Source organism: Psammomys obesus, unplaced genomic scaffold (assembly GCF_907164565.1).
Source record: "Psammomys obesus unplaced genomic scaffold, mPsaObe1.curated_primary_1811, whole genome shotgun sequence".
Classification (NCBI taxonomy): domain Eukaryota; kingdom Metazoa; phylum Chordata; class Mammalia; order Rodentia; family Muridae; genus Psammomys; species Psammomys obesus.
In genome coordinates, this window is record NW_026585523.1 from 582,335 (window position 1) to 605,948 (window position 23,614).

The window sequence follows — 23,614 nt, forward strand, 5'->3', positions numbered from 1 at the left end:
ACGAGCCAGTCTTGACATAGAGGAAATACATACAGGTGGGCTTCATTTTTCTCACTTGCACAGGGAAATAGAAGCAGATGAACTTCCAACATCAAGCATAGGGCTTAGGGCAGTTTAATGAGATGCTAGTGAATGAAGTATCCAGCTCGGATCTTGTTGCATAAAAAGACATTGGCATATGTCAGGTTTTACTTTTTCCTTCCCTGTATCACTTTGTGCTAAGAAGGATAAGCTTTTACTTCACTCTCATTTCAAATATGAAACAGGAGATATTTTATCCTATTGTAGAAGTCTATAATTCATTGACAACATGGAGAGTTTCACCGGCAAATACTGCAAGCAGAGTGGAAGCTACTTCAGAACAGCTGTCCTAGGACTCTGTGTTACTTAATCTCTTTGGACTAAAACTTGGTATATCTGGGATGAGATCATCAAGCAGTTGAAGCAGGAAAACTTGTGCCTCCACCTAGCTTAATGTACACTGTACTCTGACATAACCTGATCCTCCTCCCTGTACTAAGAACCTATGTCCTTAACTATCAAAGATTTAAGAATGCCATTTGCTTCACCATTTCCACTGGGATTTTCCAGCAGAGGTTGAGGCGAATTTTTAAAGACATCATCTGAAGCAATAGTTCAGAAAACACATTGCTTACTCCCTACTCCTTCCCCTTTTTCCTCAGTACATCTCCTTCCTCCTTTGCAAGAGATCATAATTTACCTTTAGCCCACAGCAAGTTGCTGTCCTCCCCTGCTGCACTGAAGTAAAGTAATAATACTTGAATTCCTAACTGCAGGGGTGGCTGACAATAAATCATTTTCAAATTATTTTAAACTTTCCTCTTTATTTATTTGTCTGTGTGTGCACAGACACTTGTACCAACCATGTTGTTCCAGGCTGAGAAAGGTCTTTGGGTTAATGATGTAATTTCTGAAGTTTACCAAGGCAATAATTTTATCTTAAAAAACATTTACAGAGTTCAAAATTTCTAATTATAGGGCAGGTGGAAATTAAGGCATAAATCATCCCCCAAGAAAATAATTTTAATTTTATTCCTTGTTTGTACATCTTAACCCGTGGGAATAATACAATGAAATAAAGTTTATTTATTTGTATATACATATGTGTGAATTCCTCTAACCTGTTCTTGATTAGCTACTCAAAAAGTACCTCAGTGCTGTGAAGTATTGAAGACTGTGTATCAAAGACAATGACCTGTATATCAAAGATGACTGTTACCTTGTATCAAAAAGAATCAAAAGTGAGGACAAAAAAAACCATGTTTATCAGCTAATCATTCTCATAAGCAATACTCAAATCAAATGAACAAAGAAACATGGAATTTTAAAATGTGTACTTAATTATTAGGAAAAGTTCATGTCCTTTTGAATGTTGAGTTTTTCAATGAAGTAAAACTATTTCATAACTTATTTATTCTTTGCAAAAGCATCATTCTCTCTTATATGACTAAAATATAAAATTTGGACATATTCTGAGCTCTAGCCTCCTACTTCCATCTACAGGAGGTATTGACCTTTTCGTGATCTATAATCACTCAAACTCAAGATGTCAAAACAGCTAATCAACTAAGCTGGACCTTCTGCAAATGGCTCTTATTCTAACCATTCCTTATCATATGCTTTTTAAAAGATTTTGGTGAATCTTTTTTTTTCTTTTTTTTTTTAATTTTTATTTTCTTTTTAGTTACAATTTGTTAACTCTGTGTCCCAGCTGTATCCCGCTCCCTCATTCCCTCCCCCTCCCCAACTCCCTCCCTGGTCTCTTCCCTGCCCCTTTCCAAGTCCACTGATAGAGGAGGACCTCCTCCCCTTTCATTTGACCCTGTTTTATCAGGTATCTTCAAGGCTGGCTGCAAAGTCCTCCTCTGTGGCCTAACAGGACTGCTCCTCCCCTGGGCGGGGGGGAGGGGGAGGTCAAAGAGCCTGCCCTTGAGATCCTGTTAGAAATAGTCCTTGTTCCCCTTACTTTGGAAAACTACTTGGTTACTGAGCTACCATGGGCCACATCCGAGCAGAAGTTCTAGGTTACATCCATAGATGGTCCTTGGTTGAGTGTCAGTCTCAGAAAAGACCCTGTGCCCGGATATATTTGGTACTTGGTGAATCATTTTAACCCAACCTCTTCTTCGTTGTCTCATCTGTATTTTCTCTCTTCAGACCCCAGTAAAAAGGCCCAAATTCTTTTCTTAACGCCCCAGTTCTCTCCCAAGTAGGCCCTGCTCTATAGTTTCTGACTTAGTAAGGACATTTCTATCCCAAGAAGCTCATCTCTTAGACTCGTTGCATATATAAGCATCATTCCTGCCTCCACCCCTTTGTGAGTTCCGTGCTCTGAAATCCTCCCAGTACCCATCCATCTAAAGTACACCACTGCCTAACGTTTCCATGGGAACACTTCAACTACTTCTTGTCCTTTACTCTTCCCACATACTCCTAAAAGAAATGCAGGGAATTTGACTGAGCCATCAATGAGCCTATCTGGGGTTTAAGTTGGAGCAAGAGAAACTGAGTAGTTGGTGAGCCATTTATTTGAGTTGTTTTGTATGAGAGAACAAGACTGCATATAGAAGCAATTAAAAAAAAAAAAAACCAAAAAAACAAGGATTGTGGTGATAACACAGAGACTATCAGATCTGTATTTTTTCTGCCTACACAGACTATACAGACTTATGGATGAACACAAGAAGGCTCTCAGAAGCATTACCTGACGTTCTTCCACCTGAGATTCTCATAAGGGAGAATGCTGCGTTCTTTGGAGAGATTTTTGTTGGCCGTAAAGCAAGCCTCCAAGATCACCTGAATAGTCAGTCTCTGTGTTGTAATTTCTCACAGCACCCCACCTCTCACCTGTCTCATATTTGACACAACTGCAACTTGGCTTCTAGTGTTACAATTGCCTATCAGTCTCACCCACTTAAACACGGCAGCAAAAGTAATATAACAACACCAAAGCAGTGTCTGGTACATAATAGGTGCTCAATATGCACATACATATAAATTATATGGTATTTAATAAGACAGGGAGAAGCAAGTACCTCAGACCTTGAATATCTATTCAATTAGATTGGACTCTGTGCCATGGAAATGGAGTCCCTAAGCTTTATTGTTCATTAGAGCATTATGTATTAAACACCTTCAGGGTTGACCAGCTGGGGAAAATGGAAGCAGACACCCTTCAGCACTTCTGTTCAGTATTCTCAGGGTAGCTAAGGACAGCAGAGGTAGGGAGGAGATGGTACCCCACACACACATTTCTGAATGGAAAACAATGTCAAAGAAAGTCAAAACAAGGAAAAGCTGGCATAAAAGATGCCCTGTGGTGAGCACAGCAAACTCACTTGCCATCTCACATCAGGTTCAGCACACGTATACCCATAGAGCAGATGGGAGTGTTGGGAAAAAACATGTATGCTCTGAGAGCTGGAGGAGAGAGGCAATACAATTTGTAATCACTACTGAAATATCTACAAGCTGAGCAGATATAAGAAGGCCTGGGAGAGCTGATACTGGCAGTAACTTACAGTTAGTACTGCTTGTCAGAACTAAATCATTTCTGTAGTTATTATTATATATTATTATTATTAAACCTATATCCTCATATCACCGGTTGGCACTATGAATACATGAATGTTGTGATTTTCTTTTTAGTTTCTTTTTTATTGTGTTAACATATTGTACAGACAGGAAGCCAAAATTCCTCCAGGACGTGATTACATAGTAATTAGACAATCGATTCTGAATTCAGAACATGGATCAAACACAGGACCAAAGAACTAGACTGGTTACACACACAATTCTCAGACTCTTAGCAGAACCACACACCAACTGTACGAAATTAGTTTGGGTTCTCAAAACACCATATATTACTTTACAAATGTTATATGTGCAAGATAGACTGGCCGATTCCCTGGTAAAGAGAGCGCGGAACACTTTGCATGTGCACTGTTTTCTTCATTGAACTCCTGAAACCCACATTGAGCAGCTCCTGTACTGTACCACAAATCAAAGATTGTATAAAAATACAGCTTAGAAAGATTAGTGATTTATAAATATTCTTAAATGACAAAGGCTGTAATTTAATACAATGTTTAACCACACTGGGCTTTCAACATTGACCATTTAAGCAACCAGCTATTCATTTACTCCCACTAATGACTTCTCATAATTGTACTTCCTACCAATTATTGTCCAGGCAATTCACTGTCATTCATCTGTAATTATGCAGTCCCGGAGAACCACTGTTACCAAATGGGCATGGGAAGAAAGGAAATAACCTTCATGGGTTGGCACACTTGAAACTCACTAATTGCCCTGTTTGTTTTATAGGACTTAAATCTTTATTCCAAGTGAATAACTGACAAGACTTTTTAAAAAAGAGGGGAGGGAGAGAAAAAAGATAGAAAGGAAGGAAAAAAGGAAAGAAGGAAGGAAGAGAAAAGGACAGAGGGAGGGAAGGCAGGGAGGGAATGAAGGAAGAAAGAAAGGAAAAAGAAAAGATAGACAGTAAATATATGTTATGGATGATAGTTACATAATAGATAATAGTTAATGGATGACAGATAGATGATAGATAACAGATACATATCACTTGTTAGAACAGTGTTCTCATCATAATAAAAATAGACAAAAATGATCAACTAGAAATATTGTTCTCAATTATACACAAGCTGTTTCTGCCTAATTTCTGTATGCATTTTCCCTATGGTAAAACAGTGACTACTCCCTTTTCTTTCTTTCCGTCACTGGGAAGACAAACACAAAGTAAACGACTTCTTTCCCCAATATTAATTCCCAGTGTAAGAAATACACAGACAAACATTAGAGTATTGCAAAAACACACAATTTTGTATTCCTCTGTGGCCTGGTAAGCCTGCTCCCCTCTCAGGGGGAGCTGATCAAAGAGCGAGGCACTGAGTTCATGCCAGAGACAGTCCCTGTTCCCCTTACTAGGGAAACCCACTTGGATACTGAGCTGCCATGGGATACATCTGTGTAGGGGTTTTAGGTTATGAGACCTGATAGGCTAGGGTCAGACAGAGATGAGGAGGACCTCCCCTATAAGTGGACTAGGGGAGGGGCATAGGGAAGAAAAGGGAGGGGGCGGGATTGGGGAAGGACAACTGAGGAGGCTACAGTTGGGATACAAAGTGAATAAATTGTAATAAACAAAAAAATTATTAAAAAATATTTACCAAAACCCCCACAATTTTGTTAAAATACAAACATAAAAAGGAGTAAGAGAGATGTGTATTAATGTCATAAAAAGGTCTTCAGTTATTTCCTTACCTTTCTTGACCTTGTATTTGTATTCTACTTCTATACATATGTTTCCTCTGAAACTGTGTGCTTTCACTAGAAAATTATTTATTACAGTATCACCTCATCACTGGACTGCTACGTAAAAGTACAAACCACCCCAATTCTCTTCTTCTCTGCTTGGTGGCTTCATCTATCCAATCAGATAACTGATCTCTTTGACCGAAGAATGTGCCTTCTCCTTCAGATGCACATGAGTGTATAAAGGTTGGCCTGACTACTGATTGCCTTCACTTTCAGATTTTTGTTCATTTCCAAGTCTTTATATTAGCCTTTGAACACCTCTCCCTCCACCCTCTTCTCCTGGCACAGCCTCATAACTGCTACTCTGTCCTGCCCCTAGTTTTTAGGCTTCTAGACCAGTTTCTCATATTTTACTTGCGCATCTATGATCTTCAGGACAGTTCTAAGTTGAGAGGTAGAAAGACAAGAAAGAGGGCATCTAGAGTTAGAGGACTCATGCTGGGTAGACCCCAGCCAGAATTTGGAACTCCTACTGTTGAGATAAACTTAGAAGAATAAGGCTCTCCAGCTTCTTCATTTATGTTCTCTTTCTTGCTTATTTATAATAGAATAATGTGGTTTGGAGGACCAGACATGGGAAAAGGTTTTAGAAAAAAAAAAAAAAAGGAAATGTGGTTACTTACTTTCTGTTAAAATTTATAAAAGATGGCCAATTGGATTCACAGTCTGAGGAAAGAGGCCTCTTATCAAAGCAAAGAGATATGGCATGAGAGAAAAGATCACAAGTGTCATCCAACAAGCCACAATCTCATTTGACACAGGTCATGTATACCCAATAGGACATCAAAGTCAAAAGTCTGATCCATTTTCTCCAGCCCTCAATATGTATCTGAAAAATCATCACTCTTAAAGTCTTCTAAGGCACTAGCAAACCATCCACTACCAGCCATTTGAAAATAATGCCCACTTTAATCCTGTCATTGAAGAACATTGAAGCTTACCACTGCGATAAAGTTGGTGTTATCAGTGTTACTTCATTATAGAAATTCTATCTAGTTCCATGGCTCTTATGGCTTCCAGTGGTTGTGGGCAGTATTTGACTTGTAGTTCATTTGTTCATATTTAAACACATAACTCTTATACATTCACATCTTCATTTTGCCTTTTCCTCCAGCTTCTCTCCATTAGCCTTCTTAGAAAAAGCGCTATAATTACAAGGATTCTACTTGGAAAATTTAGCATAATCTCCACAATTCAAGATCTTTAATTTAATCACATCTGCCACTTGTTTTATTCTTTCCAAGACAAGGCCACATTTTGTAGCTCAGACTAGCATCAAACTTGGGATCTTCCTGCCTCAGTTTTCCAAATGCTGAGATTTCAAGCATGTGCCATAATACCCATCTTTACAAGGTCTCTTTTGAAAAAATATGGCAATAGTCATGAGTTCTGACAATTAGGACATAAATACAATTAAGGTTTGCTTTCAAATTGTTATAATTACATTGGGAAATGGTGTTGAGAACATGACCAGCTACTGGAGGAAAATAGATAACTGACTAACAGACAATATCAGCAAATTGTATATTAACTAAAGCAGAGGTCAGCAATCTTTTCCTGAAAGGATCCAGGTATTAAACGGTCTCTAGTATTTCCAAACCATGTTGACTTTAGCATAACTACTCAATTCTGTTCCTGCCATGCAAAGCCACCATAGATAAAATCTCAACAAACAAGGATCACTGTGCTTCAACAAAATTGTTCTTAAAAGGCAAACAATGGATCATATTTGACCAGAGGCTACAGTTTTCCAAAAATATTGAAAGATGCAGAATGAAAAGAAAATAATTAAAAACAATGAAACATCTGACAACCTAGTAGGTAAATGTTTGCACCATTCCTTGTATAGAAAAAATTTTCTAAACACAGTATCAAAAACAGAAATCATACAGAAAAATATTTATAGATTTACTATTATAAATAACATAAAATTCCATTAAATATTGAGGATTAAATAACAAATTGGAGAGGGGACAAAGGTTCTTTGTGTCTCTGTCAAAAGAATTACATAGGCTTATTTAGGAATAATCTCCATTTGGGATTCCCAAAATATGTTGAAAGGATTAAATTGAGAAGATTATTCCAGAACCCAAAAGAATTATCCTCTGTGTATCTTTATACCACAGCTACATGTACAAAAGTCACATGCCCATGAAGAAGACAGAATAAACATCAGTTGCTTTTCATTCCTGGTTCAAGATTTACCATTTCAAAACTGAAAGTAATAGTCATAATCCCAGCCTTGCTGCTTCACTGAGTTGGGAGAGGTAGAGGAGTGGAAAGGGTTGGATCAGCTTTGAAAACTAAAAAGTGCCAAGCTATATAGAAAATCCAATTTCAACAAATGCTGAATATGATACCCAATCCTTCCTTCTCCATGACCAGGCTATTAACAGTTGCACTTTGATGATCCAAGTTGAAAAATGCTATTTGAAAGGAGAGCTCTGCCTTTGTAGATTCACATTACCTTAACTAACATGAGTCCTTTTTGATACTTAAAAAACATAAAAGCAAAAGCGTACCACTATGAACCAGTCAATAGACTAAAAGAATACTCTCCTAGAGAATGCTGATAGAGGAAGGTATGCACAGCATCTAAGTCAGACAGCACATGACAGCTAGAGTAGATGTTTTGGACGCTATCATGGGAACAATAAGAAGCTATGAAGAGTTTCAAACATCAGCATGATGGAAAGCAAACTGTGTTTTTAAAAGACCTTCTTGGCTCCAAGACAAAGAATGAAATACAGAAGTTATTTGAATAGCAACTAAAAGATACTTTAGCACCAAGATAAACTAAGGTGAAAATCACAGAAGTGGGCAGAATATAAATTCACAAGTTGTTCAACAATAAACAAGACTTAGTGGTGGACAAAATGATAAAGAAAGAGGCATTAATAATGGCAACCAGAATTCTGACTGACAGAAAATATTAACAACTCTGTATTCATCTCAGATGAATAATGAGGCAATTTCACCAAATCAAATTGCAGCTACATAGCACAAATAAGAAGGTGAGTGTGTATTGGAGTAGCTAGTTGCTTGATTCCTGTTGTCTTTGGAAGTTTTTATATGTCTTATTGGCCTTTTCTCATGTAATAGCATCAGGAGAAATATTTTAGCATCAGTTCTATACATGGAGCTGCAACATTAAGAAGGTGACTTTTCTGAGGTCTGTAACTGAGTTATTGATAGGGTTGGGATTTGAATCATTAAATCTTGTAGAGTTGAAGCTGCTGGCTACACAAAGTCAAGCTCATTGAGGTAAAACAAACAAAAACAACAACAACAAAAAAAAAAGAGCCTTCTTCCACACAGTTGAGGAAGAAGCTTGGTGTCTTCCTAGATTTCATATGGATAGCTGTAATGGCATTGTCTGGTGCTTTGTATTTGAGTGTTAATTAATTTGCTCCCCAAGGCCTGTTTGCTGCCTTTTAGAAGGAGACACTCGCATACCTCAAAATGACATTTTAACCTTGTCTAAGATACTGATTAAAAGACCTAAACCAGGGCAAGACAGACTAAGGTAGGTGTGGCCGAAGGTTGAGGGCTTTCAGCGTAGGAGGATCATGGAAAAGAGGAGACAGGAAGTGAAGGAGGAAGGAGTGAGAAGTGGTGATGGGTTAGGTGGTTATCCACACAGCTGGCATGGATAAAAGAAAGCAGCCCAGATGAAGAATAATCAAGAATTTGCATAATTATTTATTGGAAGTAGCCCATATATGAATGATTAAAACAGTAGCCTGGAATGGAGCTAGAAGGGATAAGGGTAGTTTAGAGGGTTAATATATGTCATGCCTCAGGTGAAATAAGGCTATTCTAAAATCTATCAGGTGTCTGTGTCTTTTATTGATTGTAATAGTGGGTTAGATAATACTACCACTATTGGTAATTATAGCTAATAATAGACCATACCATTAGACCATACCACTAGATTAACAGCAACACATTGGCACTCAACGTGGGGCTCCCATGGGCATTTTGACCTAAGAAATATGTTCTGCTTGTTGATGTAAGGACCCAAAGCTAGTCTGGGAGACAAGCATCCAAGCTGTATGCCTCTCACATCGAAAAGCTATTGAATGTTGACTAAGTTGCGGTGTTACGCTGCTCCGGCAGCTAGTTTATCCCTTTAAACATTAGGCATTTTCATGAAGGACGGGTAACAGTCACTCCTGTCACAAAAAGACACAGGAGACTATACAGGCAACAAACCATACAGGCTGTATGTCAGCCTAGTAAGTCCCCCAAACTCAAAGGCTACAAATACATATGCTTAAAAAAGAACTGTCCGTTCCACATGGAGCAAGGAATGGAACAAAAATAGCCGCAGCAAATGTAAAAACCCAGGCCCAAACCTCTAAACATGTACAAAAGGCCTAGGATATGCATGAGCACTAAAATTAAAAAGAAGTTTATATAAATTTTATTTAAAACCTAACATGAGGTCCTCTCGTGGGAAATAGGTAGCAGCTAGGTCCAATATAACAGCCGCCCAAGAGCCCAAAGAGGAATATTTAGGTCTATACAAACTTGTTTTGGTTTCAACATGATAATGATTGTATTTCATTAGTAATGGTGATATTATACAGCCTCTTTGAGAGAGGTCAAAATGAACAGGCCTAGATTAAAAAGAGAGAAAGAGACTGATAAATTAAATAAATCTATACTTATAAGACTTCAAACTGCAAAACAAACATTGCTGATCCCTACATGGGAAAAGTTCTGAGACTGGCTGAGGCATGACTGTTTATGCATAGCAAATAACTCTTGGCTACAAAATCCCCATGACTTACTACACGCCATTCTTCATGTGGCGTGAATGAAGATTTACAGATGTCTTTCTTCTGCTCATACAAAGAGCAGAGAACCATTCTTAAATGATCTGTGCATCCTGCACATCTCATACACTTATAATTTTAGGACTGTATAATGCTTGTGAGAAATTACATGTTTTTAAGGAAAAAGAACCAGCCCCTGGTGACACTGAATCAAACCTGACAAGAGTCATCCTCCAAGATGCTGAGACACTGACACATTTATTTCAACATCATGCCTGTTCCAGCCACAGCTGCTTCAGGTGCTGTTTCTTCAAACCCTGCCTCCAGGACATCTTAGAAGAAAACTACTCATCCCAATTGGTCCAGCATTTCAGACTATTCCAAACAGGACTTCTACTAAGCCTGAAATTTAGAGACTGGACAAGTATCATTGCTAGCTTGCTTAACCATATTTTCCCAATTTTGTTTGGGTCCCCAAAAAACTATACTATGCTCCAAAAGCAGCAGAAGACAACCTTAAAAGAATGATATCCCATGGCCCTTAATATGGGTTAGGTTGGTTTGGTTTGTTTGTTTGTTTGTTTGTTTGTTTTCAATTCTTATTTTTTTAATTTATTCAATTTATATCCTGATTGTAACCCCATCCCTCATACCCTCCTGGTCCCATCTTCTCTTTCCCTTCCCTATATTCCCTTCCCCTAGTCTACTAAAAGGGGAAATCCTCCTACCCTGCCATCTGACCCTAGCTTATCAAGTCTCATCAGGACTGCCTGGATACTCCTTCTCTGTGGCATGGCAAGGGACCATCTCCAGGGGAAAGTGATCAGAGAGCAGACAACTGAGTTCATACTCCCCTTACTCAATGACCCACATGGAGATTGGGCTATTTATCTGCTCCATCTGGGCAGGGGGTCTAGGTCTTCTCTATGGATGGACCTTGGCTGATGCATCAGTCTCTGCAGGACCCCCTTGGGACCCAATTTTTTGGCTTTGTTGATCTCCTTGCAGAGTTCCTGTCCCCTCCAGGTCTTTCTATCTCCCACTTCTTCCATAAGGCTCCCTGCACTCTGCCCAAAGTTTGGCTGTAAGCCTCAGCATCTCCTTCAATCCTCTGTGGGGTAGAGCCTTTCAGGGAACCTCTACAGTAGGCTCCTGAGCTGCTCCCTCTCTTCCACTGCTTCTGGTTTCTATCCCATATGACATTTAGCATGATATTTAAGCATCCTCCTTAAGGTCCTCCTTGTTTGGCTTATTTAGGTCTGTAGATTGTAGTATGGTATCCTATTATTAGCTAATATCTGCTTATAAGTTTTGAGTATATACCACTCATGTTTTTCTGGTTCTGCCTTACCTCACTCAGGATGATCTTTTCTAATATCATCCATTTGCCTGCAAGTTTCATGATTTCCTTCTTTTTAATAGCTGAGTAGTATTCCATTGTGTAAATGTGCCACAAATTCTGTATCCATTCTTCCCTTGAGAGACATCTAGGCTGTTTCCAGATTCTGACTATTATGAATAAAGCTGCTGTGAACATTGTTGAGCAAACGTCCTTATTGAATGGTGAGGCATCTTTCAGATATTTGCTCAGGACTGGTATAGCTGTATCTTGAGGTAGCACTAATTTTCTGAGAAAGCACCAGACTTATTTCCAAAGTTGTTGTACACATTTGCACTCCCACCAACAATGGAGAAGGGTTCCCCTTTCTCTACATCCTCTCCAGTAAGTGTTCTCACTTGAGTTTTTGATCATAGCCATTCTGATGGGTATAAGATGGAATCTCAGATTAATTTTGATTTGCATCTCCCTTATGGCTAAGGAAGTTGAGCAATCCTTTCAGTGTTTCTTTGCCATTTGATATTCCTCTGTTGAGAATTCTATTTAGCTCTGTACCCCACTTTTAATTGGATTACTTGGTTTTTTTGGTGTTTAACTTCTTGAGTTCTTTATATATTTTGGATATGAGGCCTCTGTCAGATTGATAAAGAACTTTTCCCAGTCTGAAGGCTGCTGTATAATTCTGTTGACAGTGTCCTTTGCTTTAAAAAGGCTTTTCAGTTTCATTAGGTCCCATTTATTGATTGTTGATCTCAGAGGTTGATCTGTTGGTGTTCTGTTCAGGAACTTGTCTCCTGTGCCAATGAATTCAAGGTTCTTCCCTACTTTTTCTTGTAACTGGTTTAGTGTGTCTGGTTTTATGTTGAGGTCTTTGATACACTTAGAATTTAGTTTTGTGCAGAGTGATAAGTATGGATCTATTTGCATTTTTCTACATGTAGACATCCAGTTAGACCAGCACTGTTGGAGATGCTATCTTCTTTCCATTGTATGGTTTTGGAATCTTTGTCAAAAATCAGGTGTCCGTAAGAGTGAGGGTTTATTTCTGGGTCTTCAATTCCATTGACCCACCAATTTACTTCTATGCCACTATCATGAAGTTTTTATTACTATAACTCTATAGAACAGGAGTGTTTTAGCTGCTCTGGGATTTTGTTTTTCCACACGAAGTGAGAGTTTTTCTTTCAAGGTGTATAAAGAATTGTGTTGATATTTTACTGAAAATTGCATTGAAACTTTAGATTGCTTTTGGTAGGATGGCCATTTTTACTATGTTAATCCTACGAATCCATGAGCATGGGAGATCTTTCCATCTTCTGATATCTTCTTCTAATTCTTTATTCAGAGACTTGAAATTTTTTCATACAAATCTTTCACTTGTTTGATTAGAGTTACACCAAGATACCTTATGTTTTTTGTGGCTATTTTCCTTAATTTCTTTCTCAGCCCATTTTGTACAGAGGAGGGCTACTGATTTTTTTTCTTTTTAGTTAATTTTGTATCCAGCCACTTTGTTGAAGGTGTTTATCAGCTGTAAGAGCTCCATGGTAGATTTTTTGGGATCACTCATGTACACTATCATATCATCTTTGAATAGTGATACTTCGACTACTTCTTTTCCAATTTGAATGCCCTTGATCCCCTTTAGTTGTCTTATTGCTCTAGGTAGGACTTCAAGTACTAGGTTGAAGATATATGGAGAGAGTGGGAAGCCTTGCCTTGTCATTTATTTCAATGAGATTGATTTAAGTTTCTCTCCATTTAGTTTGATGTTGGCTATAGGCTTGCTGTATGTTGCCTTTACCATGTTTAAGTTTGTGCCTTATATCCCTGATCTCTCCAAGACTTTAAACATCAATGGGTGTTGGATTTTATCAAATGCTTTTTTAGCATGTAAGGAGAGGAACATGTTTTTTTTTTCCTTCAGTTTGCTTATATGGTGGATTACATTGATGGATTTCTGTATATTGAACCACCCCTGCATGCCTGGGATGAAGCCTACTTGGTCATGGTGGATGATATATCTGATGTATTCTTGGATTCGGTTTGCAAGTATTTTATTGAATATTGTTACCTCAATGTTCGTAAGAGAGATTGGTCTGAAATTTTCTTTCTTTGTTGGGTCTTTGTGTGGTTTAGGTATCAAAGTGACTGTGGTCTCATAGAAGAGGTTTGATAATGTTCCTTCTGGTTCTGTTTTGTGGAATAGTTTAAAGAGTATTGGTATTGGCTCTTCTTTAAAGTTTTGGTAGAATTAGTGCTGAAACCATCTGGCCCAGGGCTTTTATTGAATGGGAGACTTTTGCATAATGGCTTCTATTTCCTTGGGGGATATATGACTACTTAACTTATTTACCTGATCTTGATTCAGCTTTGGTATGTGGAGTCATTTTTTTAAAAAGTCCATTTCATTTAGATTTTCAAATTTTGTGGCAAATAAGCTTTTGAAGTAAGACCTAATGGTTGTTTGGATTTCTTCAGTGTCTATCGTTATGTTTCCCTTTCCCTTTCTGATTTTGTTGATTTGGATAGTGTTTCTCTATCTTTTAGTTAATTTGGCTAAAGATTTGTCTACGTTCTTGATTTTCCCAAAGAACAAGCTCTTAGTTTCACTGATTCTTTGAATTGTTTTCTTATTGATTTCAGTCCTGAGTTTGATTATTTACAGCTTTCTATTCCTCTTGGATGTGTCTGGCTTTTTTTTATCTAGGGTTTTCAGTGAGCCATTAAGTTGTTAGTATGAGATATTTCAAATTCCTTTATGAAGGCACTTAGTATTATGAACTTCTATCTGCTTTCATTGTTTCCCCTAATTTTGGGTATGCTGTGCCTTCATACCCAGCATTGGTACATTATGGTCTGATAGGATACAATGGATTATTTCAATCATCTTGTATCTGTTGAGACTCACTTTGTGACCAACTATATGGTCTATTTTGGAGAAGTTTCCATGAGGTGCTAAGAAGATATATTTTTTTGTGTTTGGGTGAAAAGTTCTGTAGATGTTAGTTCCATTTGATTCATGACATCTGTTAGTGTCACTATTTCTATGTTTAGTTTGTGTTTCATTGATCTGTCCTTTGGTGAGAGCGGGATGTTGAAGTCTCCCACTATTAATGTTTGGGGATCTCCTTTATTTCTTAGATGGTTTGTGTCAAGAAATTTTCATATTTAACATTTTCTTTTTTGAATACATCAATTTCTTCCATTGTAACTTCTACACCTGAGATTCTTTCTTCCATCTCTTGTAATCTGTTGGAAATTCTATACTGCTTTAGTTTCTGTTTTCTTACCTAAGTTCTCCCTCTCCAAGATTTATTCAGTTTGTTTTCTTTAATATTTCCATTTCCAGCTTCAGATCTTGAACCATTTTGTTGATTTCCTGTACCTGTTTGTTTAAAATTTCTTCCCTTTTATTCAATCACTTCATGTGTTTGTTTGAAATTTCCTCTATTTCTTTCAGTGATTTAATTATTTCCTCTCGAAAGGCCACAATCTGTTTGACTGTGTCTGCCTGTACTTCTTTACAGATTTTATTTGTTTCCTCCATTATCACCTTCAAAAGCACAGATTTAAGGTCATTTTCTTGAGTTTCACTTGTGTTAGGGTATCCAGGGCTGCTTGTCCTTGGATAACTGAGTTCTGGAGAAGCCATATTGCATTTGCTTCTGTTGGTTGTAGTTTTTCTTTCTTTCTTTTTTTTCTCAGTTTCTTTTTTTCATTAAATTTTTATTTTTTATATTAATTACAGTTTATTCACAATGTATCCCAGCTGTAGTCCCCTCCTTCATTCCCTCTCAATCCCACTCTCCCTCCCTCATCTCTGCCCATGCCCCTCTCCAAGTGCACTGATAGGGGAGGTCCTCCATCCCATCCATTTGACCCTAGCTTATCAGGTCTCATCAGTACTGGCTGCATTGTCTTCCTAGGTGGCCTGGTAAGGCTGCTCCCCCCTCAGGAGGAGGTTGGACTATCAGTCTCAGAAAAGACCCCTGGGCCCAGAATTTTTGGTTTTGTTGATCTCCTTGTGGAGCTCCTGTTCTCTCCAGGTCTTACTATCTCCCTCTTCTTTCGTAAGTTTTTATTCTGGCCTTTAGCCATCTGGCTGTCTCAGGAGTTCCCTGGTAGTTTCTGGTGCTTGCTAAGGAGTTCCCTTGTAGTTTCTGGTGCTTGCTCGAGTCCTGGCGGGTGGGAGTGGTATGAGGAAATCCCCTGGGCAGGAAGCTGATTGTTCCCTCAGTACAAACCTGCTAACTTGGAAGAAGAACATCTTTTTTTTAATTTGTATTTATTATTATCATTTATTACAATTTATTCAATTTGTTTCCCAGTGCTGGCCCCTCCCTCACTTCCTCCCAATCACACCCTCCCTCCCTCTTCTCCCCCTATTCCCTTCACCTAGTCTACTGATATGGGAGGTCCTCCTCCCCTTCTATTTGACCCTAGGCTATCAAGTCTCATCAGGAGTGGTTGCAGTGTCTTCCTCTGTGGCCTGGCAAGGCTGCACCCCACACCCCAGGAGAAGGGGAAAATCTTACGGGTCTCCAACACTAGACAAAGAACAACAGACAATTTGTGAAGTGCTGAGAACAATAGAAATAGTTTTCCCCAGGGAAGATCATAACAACTGGTTAGCCAATACCAGGTAGTAAGCCCTGAAAACATAAATACATAAACAAGTGACATCATAGGAACTGAGCTGGTTGTATTTATATATCAAGATCTTTCCATTTACAAGAATTAAAAAAGAGGTCATAATTTTCAGAATTAGTAAAGAGCAGTTATATAGAAGAGGTCTGAGAGATGACAGGAAAGGGGAAATAATATAATTACATCTTAACTTGAAAAGTAAATATGTATAATTATAATCAAATCTTAATGCTCAAGGTTGATTGATGCTTTTTTTGGCTATTGCCTCACATGTAAATATTTACACAGAAGGGTGGCAAGTCAGGTCAAGATCACTGTGCTCCAGGACCCTCCACCTGAAATTAAAAATCAACCTCTTCCTTTTTCTGCCACTTGAAAAACATAATCAGACTTTTTAAACATTACAATATTTTTAATTCTAAATTTTATTGTCTTCGTGTTGAAGGTTTTAGTTTTTCCTAGTGAATCTGCTGATATTTTCCCAGAAAAATTAAACAAGTTTTAAGTATATTACTATAGGCAATCCAGCTAAATCATTTTGCAATTCAAAATTAGGGAAAAAATTTTTAAAAAAAGAAAAGAAAATATTCAATATTTAAAAAGTTGTCAAGCTATTTTTTTTATAACTGCACATTTTCTTCAATAGTAAAGAAAGACATCTTTTATTTTAAGAAAATCCTTTTCACTCTCAGGCCATGTATTTCTGGAAGATTCTCCATCCCATTGGATAGAGAATCCAATGAGAAATAAGAATAACCCCTCCTTTGTCACAGACATAATCCAGGCAGTCCATGATACAAGTGCAGCTAAATTCACTTATAAGCCTTCAACTCAAGCTTCCCATAAAACTATTCATGAAATAAACATTAATCAAAATCTATTATGAGTGTTGATTGTATTCTTAGCAATAGGAAACACAAACAATAGCAATGAAAAACATCTGGCCCCATAATGTACATATATTACTGACACTAGCAATGGAATAAATAAAACAACTATGAAAAATAAGCTCCATGTGATATATTTATTAGCCCAGGTTAAGAGCCAAGGGCCCACAACAGAGTGATGTGGTGAAATGGTAATGTTGGGACAAATGAAATTTACTCAAGGGTCAAAAAACCATTAGGAAAGAGGTACTATCTTCTGTCTGGAGCCAAAGGGTTCCCATTTCTTCCTCTGTGGGGTAGAGTATGACAGAAAATGAAGCCAGCTTAGGGGAAAGCTACAGAAAAATGCTACAGAAAAACAGTGTTAGACAGCATTAGAGCACCTGGACACAGCTGTGCTTCAAGTTTTCTCAATTAGATGAGGCAGTAAATGCCCTCATTTTTTGTTTGAATTGGGTTTTCTGTCACTTCCAACCAAAAAAGACCTGACTAATGCCAACACTTTCAAGTATATATAGAAACCTGAAGTACCTTACAATGTGTTTCTAAGTGGGGTTCCTGCTGTACTTCTGTTATTGAAAAGCTCACTCTCATTTCCAATTAGCAATATACATTTACACACATATGCTTAAAATCAAGACCTTATAAACATGTTCACTTAAACAAGTTCCTTCAGTGTGATCTCTACTATGAAATTAGGAAGGCCTTTCATATGCATCGGTCCAAAGTCATTCTCATCTAGTAAAGAAAGTACAGAATGTGTGTTTTGGCCAGTGGGCACAAATTAGATTTATGTGGGGCATTTAAAAAGCATTCTTAAACAAAATAGAGATAAATTTCCATCTGACTTTTTGTTAGTGATATTGATCATGTTTTCAGTCATATAACCAAGAACATGGTATGTGCCTATGCTAAAAGGAGACTAGTCATCTACGCAGTTTCCCAAGCCAGGAAACCAGACTCAAAGCAGATTCACTGCTGCTAACTATGTAACATTATTCAACACAACCTTCCAGCTGACTACAACTCCAATGCTGTATTCAAGCTTGTCAGTTAGGAAGCAGGTGGGCCTAGTGGCACACAGCAGCATCAAGCTACTTGGAAGTCTGAGGCAGGAGGGTCACAAGTTGGAAGCCAGCTGAGGTCAGACATCAAGTTTAAGGCCAACCCTAGTAACTTAGTAATCTACCACAAAACTAAAAGTAAAAAGACCAAGGATACAGGCCATACAGTGACAGTGATCTTGCCTACCATACATAGGCCTTAGGTTCAATCTATAGTCCTACAAGAGAAAATGAATACAGGTACCAGTAGTTACATCTTAAATTTCACCCATCTTCCACTCTTTCCTATACCTAAACTTGTTCCCCAGCCCTAACTAAAACAAAACAAAATGCCAGGGAAAGACGTTCACGCCATTGACAGTTCAAACCATTGACAGTCTTATAGTGCTTTCTCAATCAAGTTGCTGAGTATAATTCTACTTTGGTAGCACCTACTATAAGGACCTAAACATAGAACAAAGAGATATCAAGTGATCCATGTTATATTGGAACCATAAAATGTTAAAGAGTAGGCATCTCCTTAGGACCTATTAGAAGGATATTAATATAACTCTTAGCCATCCCTGGAACAGCCTAGAACAACACAGTCAGGACTGTGACAGAAATAGCAGGTTCATCAGGCATGAAAATGCATCATCAGTGCTAGGAAGCTAGCCATGGACTTTAGCTCTCCTTCCTGTGTAGAAAAAGGTATTAGGGCCTTATTTCTATATGAAGAGAGTAATGTGTACAGTGCCTGAAAGACCAGAAAATGAGCCTCTGTTTCCTAGACTAGGCATCTGGATATGTACAATGATTGATTTGCTCATGACACATAGACCAGCATAAAGGAAATAGTATGTGGAAAGCAGAGAAAGGTGATGGGTGAATTTTTTTAGTATGAAAGGAAGCTTCCAGATCAGTGATTCTCAATTTGTGAGTCATAAGCCCTCTGTTGGTCAAAGAACCCTATCACAGGAGCTGCATGTTAGATATCCTGCACAGCATATATTTCCATTACAGTGCATCGCAGTAGCAAAATTACAGTCATGAAGTAGCAACAAAAATAATTTTATGGTTGAAGGTCACCACAACAGGAGGAACTGTATTAAAGGGCCCCACCATTAGAAAGGTGGAGAGCCCTTTCTCTAGATCAAGTGAATTTGGCTTGAATCAACTTTTACTATGGAATCCAAGATCATCCCTAATGTGGCAACTAGTGATTGCATACCTAAGCGAGGCTTTTACATTGAGGAATTATCTAAGAAAGTACCGCAAAACAAGGGAGTTCAGTACAAAAGCTTGGTAAATGTCTTAGTTCTTCCACCTTCTCAATATTAATGGAATGTAAACAGTAGAGGACAATGCAGCCACTTTGGATGAGAACTGATAGACTAAGATCAGAAAGGAGAGGAGAACCTCCCCTATCAGTGGACTTGGGGAGTGGCATTCATGCAGAAAGGGGAGGGAGGGTGGGATCAGGAGGGGAGGAGGGAGGGGCTTATGGGGGGATACAAAATGAATAAAGTGTAATTAATAAAAAGTTAAAAAAAAAGATGTCCAAAGCAAAAGAAAAAAAAAGAGAGGAAATATAAATGTGGACCATGTTTCAACCACGCTGATTATCTCAAGCTAGATATGTCTCAAGTCTAAATGGTTGACACTAAATGGTTTTAGTTCCATAATTAAGCTTAATTTGTTTAGGATATAAAACAAGTTTTTAGGTTGAAGAAGTTGTGTTAAATTTGGTAATGCAAGTTGGGATTAAAATAATTTTGGTACAGAACTCTGAACTCACCAAGACAGAATAGTTAGTGGAGAACTTTCTCCAAAATTGCCAAATACAAATGGATATGACATTGTGAATGGAATTCTTACATGAGAGTTTTTATAACTGTTTATAATTGTTTTTATTGTTTGTTACAGAAAAAGCCTCTTTTATTGGATTAAAAGGGGGAATTGTAGAGAGAAGGTCTGTATGGAAGCATCACCTCTCAATCAGTAGCTGATGACCTCTTAGCTGAGGCAGGAAATAAGGAAGTGAAAGTTCCAAAAGAGAGAGGGAACTCTGGGATAGAGTGAGAGGTGTGGTGATTCACCTCAGGACTCTAAGAAAATGAATGCATGAAAATAAGGGAGGCATAATTAGCCATTTGGCTCACATAGAATAGAATAAATGGGTGTTTTAAGTTAAAAGTTAGTCAGGAAACAAACAAGCCAAAGCTTATGGTGTAGACATTTATTCTTAAATAATAAAGTCTCAGTGTTGTTATTTCAGTAACTGGGTAGCAGGAGGAAAATTGGTGATTACAGGCATGAAGGGAGAGAAAATGTATGTTAAGTGGGTAAGAGACTTAAGACTTAAAACTGGACAAATTAGTTCTGACTTCTTAAATATGGGAAGTCAACTGATGGTGTTGTCAAAGTACAAGAAAGCCCATTAGAATATGGATGAGAAAAGCAATCAGAAGAAATAAAAAATCTGTTCTGGCCGGAATGTTTTCATCTCCCAGATAGCCTTAATTGTATCATTTTCATTGTGCAGTCCTGAAGAGGTTTACACACAGAACAGCCTCAGGCACATTTCCCATAAGCCCCAGGAAACAGTTTATTGGTAAATGCTAGAGAAGGTGGAGAGCCTCTTCATTACAGAACTGAGGGAATCTAGCATCCCAGGAATAGGAAGTGTTAAGGAAAAGATGGGGAGATGAAAGAGGAGGAGGAGGAAACCGATAACATATACTAGATGATTGGGTTTCACAAGGCTCTTGAAAGAACTAGAACCATATGATTAAAAAAAAACTTACATTTTCAAATTTTGGATTAATCCAAAACAAAACATTTTAGTAATGTCATATTATTCATACATATGAAGCATGCAAGCCTTCTGTGTTCTACGATTTGTACTAGATATTAAATAGCATGCTATCTTTCGTGATCCTATTGTTTTCCTGGCAATCATGGCCTGAATGAGCCACTTATATTTTCTGCCTCTCCATTTTAGGTGTCTTGAGATTTCAAAGCTGAACCACACGTTACAAGCCCCAAGTTTCAGCTTAATCAATGTAGAGGGCATTTATAATCTGACTGGCCTGTTAGAGACCATTTCTAGGACTGACAACCCTTGCTTTTTCTGGTCAGAGACTCAGAATGTACACCACACACGTATCTCCTTGTGCATGTGTGCATGTATGCGTGTGTGTGTGTGTGTGTGTGTGCGTGTGTGTGTACACACAGCACATATACCCACACTTGCCTAGACTCCCTGATTACAGCAAAATTACAACTTCCCACATGGCCCTGCTTTCGTGGTCTTGAGGAATGCTCCAGGAGGGAAAAGATGGCATAAGTTGGGCCAATCAGAGCGGCTTGATCTCCTGGCTGTCATACATGTCACTAAGACTTATACAACTTTATGAGGCGTTCCCCGACTTTTTTTTTTTTAATGAACACAGAACTCTTCCTTTCTTCAGCAAATGAAAGTAGAAGCCTATGTATGAAAAGCTAGGAATGCCAATGGTCAAATAAAGAAGATGACACAGAGTGGGAAGAGGGAGGCAATGCACGCAGAAAGCTGTGAGCATGAGGCTTTCTGACATTGAGAGAACTGGGAACACTCCTGTTCATGGCCATTTCCTCCCTTCAATTTAATTATAAGAGCATATACATCCTTCTCCATCTAAGGTTATTTATACTCCTTGATGCTAGGAATCCAGTCTGCAATGAATTCCAGTTACTGGGCAGTATGTCTGCCTTCTGGCTTCATAGCTCTGCAGTTCTGTGGTCTTTGTTTGTTTGTTTTTTCTTTCTTTCTTTCTTTCCATCCTTCCTTCCTTCTTTTCTTTCTTTCCTTTTAAACTAAACAGTTTGAGCTTAACAAACTACAAACATGAAAAGTAACATACCATTGGAATAGTTTCTATTCCATCCCAAGGAAATGAAAGGAAATAGAAAAATTAGCAGAGGGAAGGAGAAGTGCAGCACTGGATAGAAAAGAGACAGGATGAGAAATGATAGATCTGATGGGGCAGAGAACAACGGTGTTAAAATACCTTGTTGATTAAGTAAATAAATAAAAACACCATAATGTGTGACTAGCTCCAGAAAAGTCCTACCAAAGATTTCATACAAAGTATATCAGGGCATAATAGGGCTTATGGAGATAAGGAGTCATACTGAGTGAGGCCCTGACTTCCTCAAAAGGTCCAAACTCTACAATTAAAAGAACTGCTTAAAGGCCTGAAATGTTTATGTATGTGTGATATTCACATACCATGCAGCATGTTGGGAAGGACAACTTTGTGGAGTAGGTCCTCTCCTTGGACCCTTATGAGCGCCCGACATGGAGCTTGGGTTGTCAGGCTTGAGTGGAAGTCTTTTACCCATCCCTTAATAGAGCCTTTAATCACAATTTTTACAGCGAAACTTTTCTTTCTGGTGAAATTTTACTTTGAACAGATAGTAGAGATAAAGACACCAAATTGGTCCCCTGAGCAGCTTGAGCTAGAGCTTTTTGTGACTTGACCTCAAATATCCTCCTGTTTATGAAGCCCCTGGGGGCTCTCTTAGGAAATGTGGAGTTTTTGTGAAACACAGTATGAAAAATCGCTGATCAGGAATGCACTGCTGTGCATGCTGCGCTAGAAGCCCCACACTATGCTTAAAGACAGTGCCCCTCCTTAGCAACTAACCACAATACCAGGACACAGTATGCGGTGGAGGGGAGGTGTTGTCAAAACCCTAGAACTGAAATACAGATTTCTAGAAACTCAACAAGAAACATGAGCCACATGCCTGTATAAAAAGCCCCTTTTCTTTATTTATTCCTAGCAAAGTGTTAACGCTCAGAACAGCTTCACTAGCGTTTTCCCCAACTGTGTTCCCACACAGTAGTTTTTCTCAGAAATTTCCATTTATATTTAATGCCTCTATCTTGTAATTCCTTGAGAAGGACAAAGGTGGAAGTTCAGTCAAGGCCGTAAAACTACTTTTCCTCTGAGAAACTGTCAGCCAAATTTCTCAGGGAGGGAGTCGAAATGAAATGAGAGACATTGATAAATTTCCCTGCTGAACAATCAATAAAAGCCTTGCCAGCCTGCTCAGCCCCCCACTGTGGAGGCAAAAGCCATAATTACATTGTCAAAAATTCAAGTTGCCAGGCTGACACAACCTCTTTGAAAAGTGACAAGTGATTGGCACTCAGTTTGGATGGTGAAACTGGATTGGCAGATGCAAAGGCAAAAGGCAAGAGTATGGTCAAGGCAAAAGGCAGGTGTGGATTTTCTTTACTGACTCCAAATGCTCAAACCACAGACTTCCAGCCCTGGACCCTTTGGTCATATTAACTTATTGGAGTGGACATGCAGCCTTACTAAATGATCAGCACTCCTCCTGCAATGGGAAACATACCTTGTCTGTTCTCAAATCCATGGGAAAAGACATGGCTGAATATGGGTGTGTGAGTGCTAGAGTGTGCTATGTTCCTGCACTGGGAAAAAAAAAAACAAGCCAATAAATGTGCTTTTGGTGCCATGTGACAGCTGAACAGTGCAA

The 23,614-nt window shown here is 38.4% G+C and overlaps 1 protein-coding gene across 1 annotated transcript in view; it reads right to left on the reverse strand.

The window, feature by feature from the left end:
* Positions 1 to 23,614, reverse strand: part of Pkhd1 (PKHD1 ciliary IPT domain containing fibrocystin/polyductin) — a gene marked incomplete at its 5' end in the record, with an annotated part of 436,563 nt that overhangs the window by 263,010 nt on the left and 149,939 nt on the right. The window lies entirely within an intron of this gene.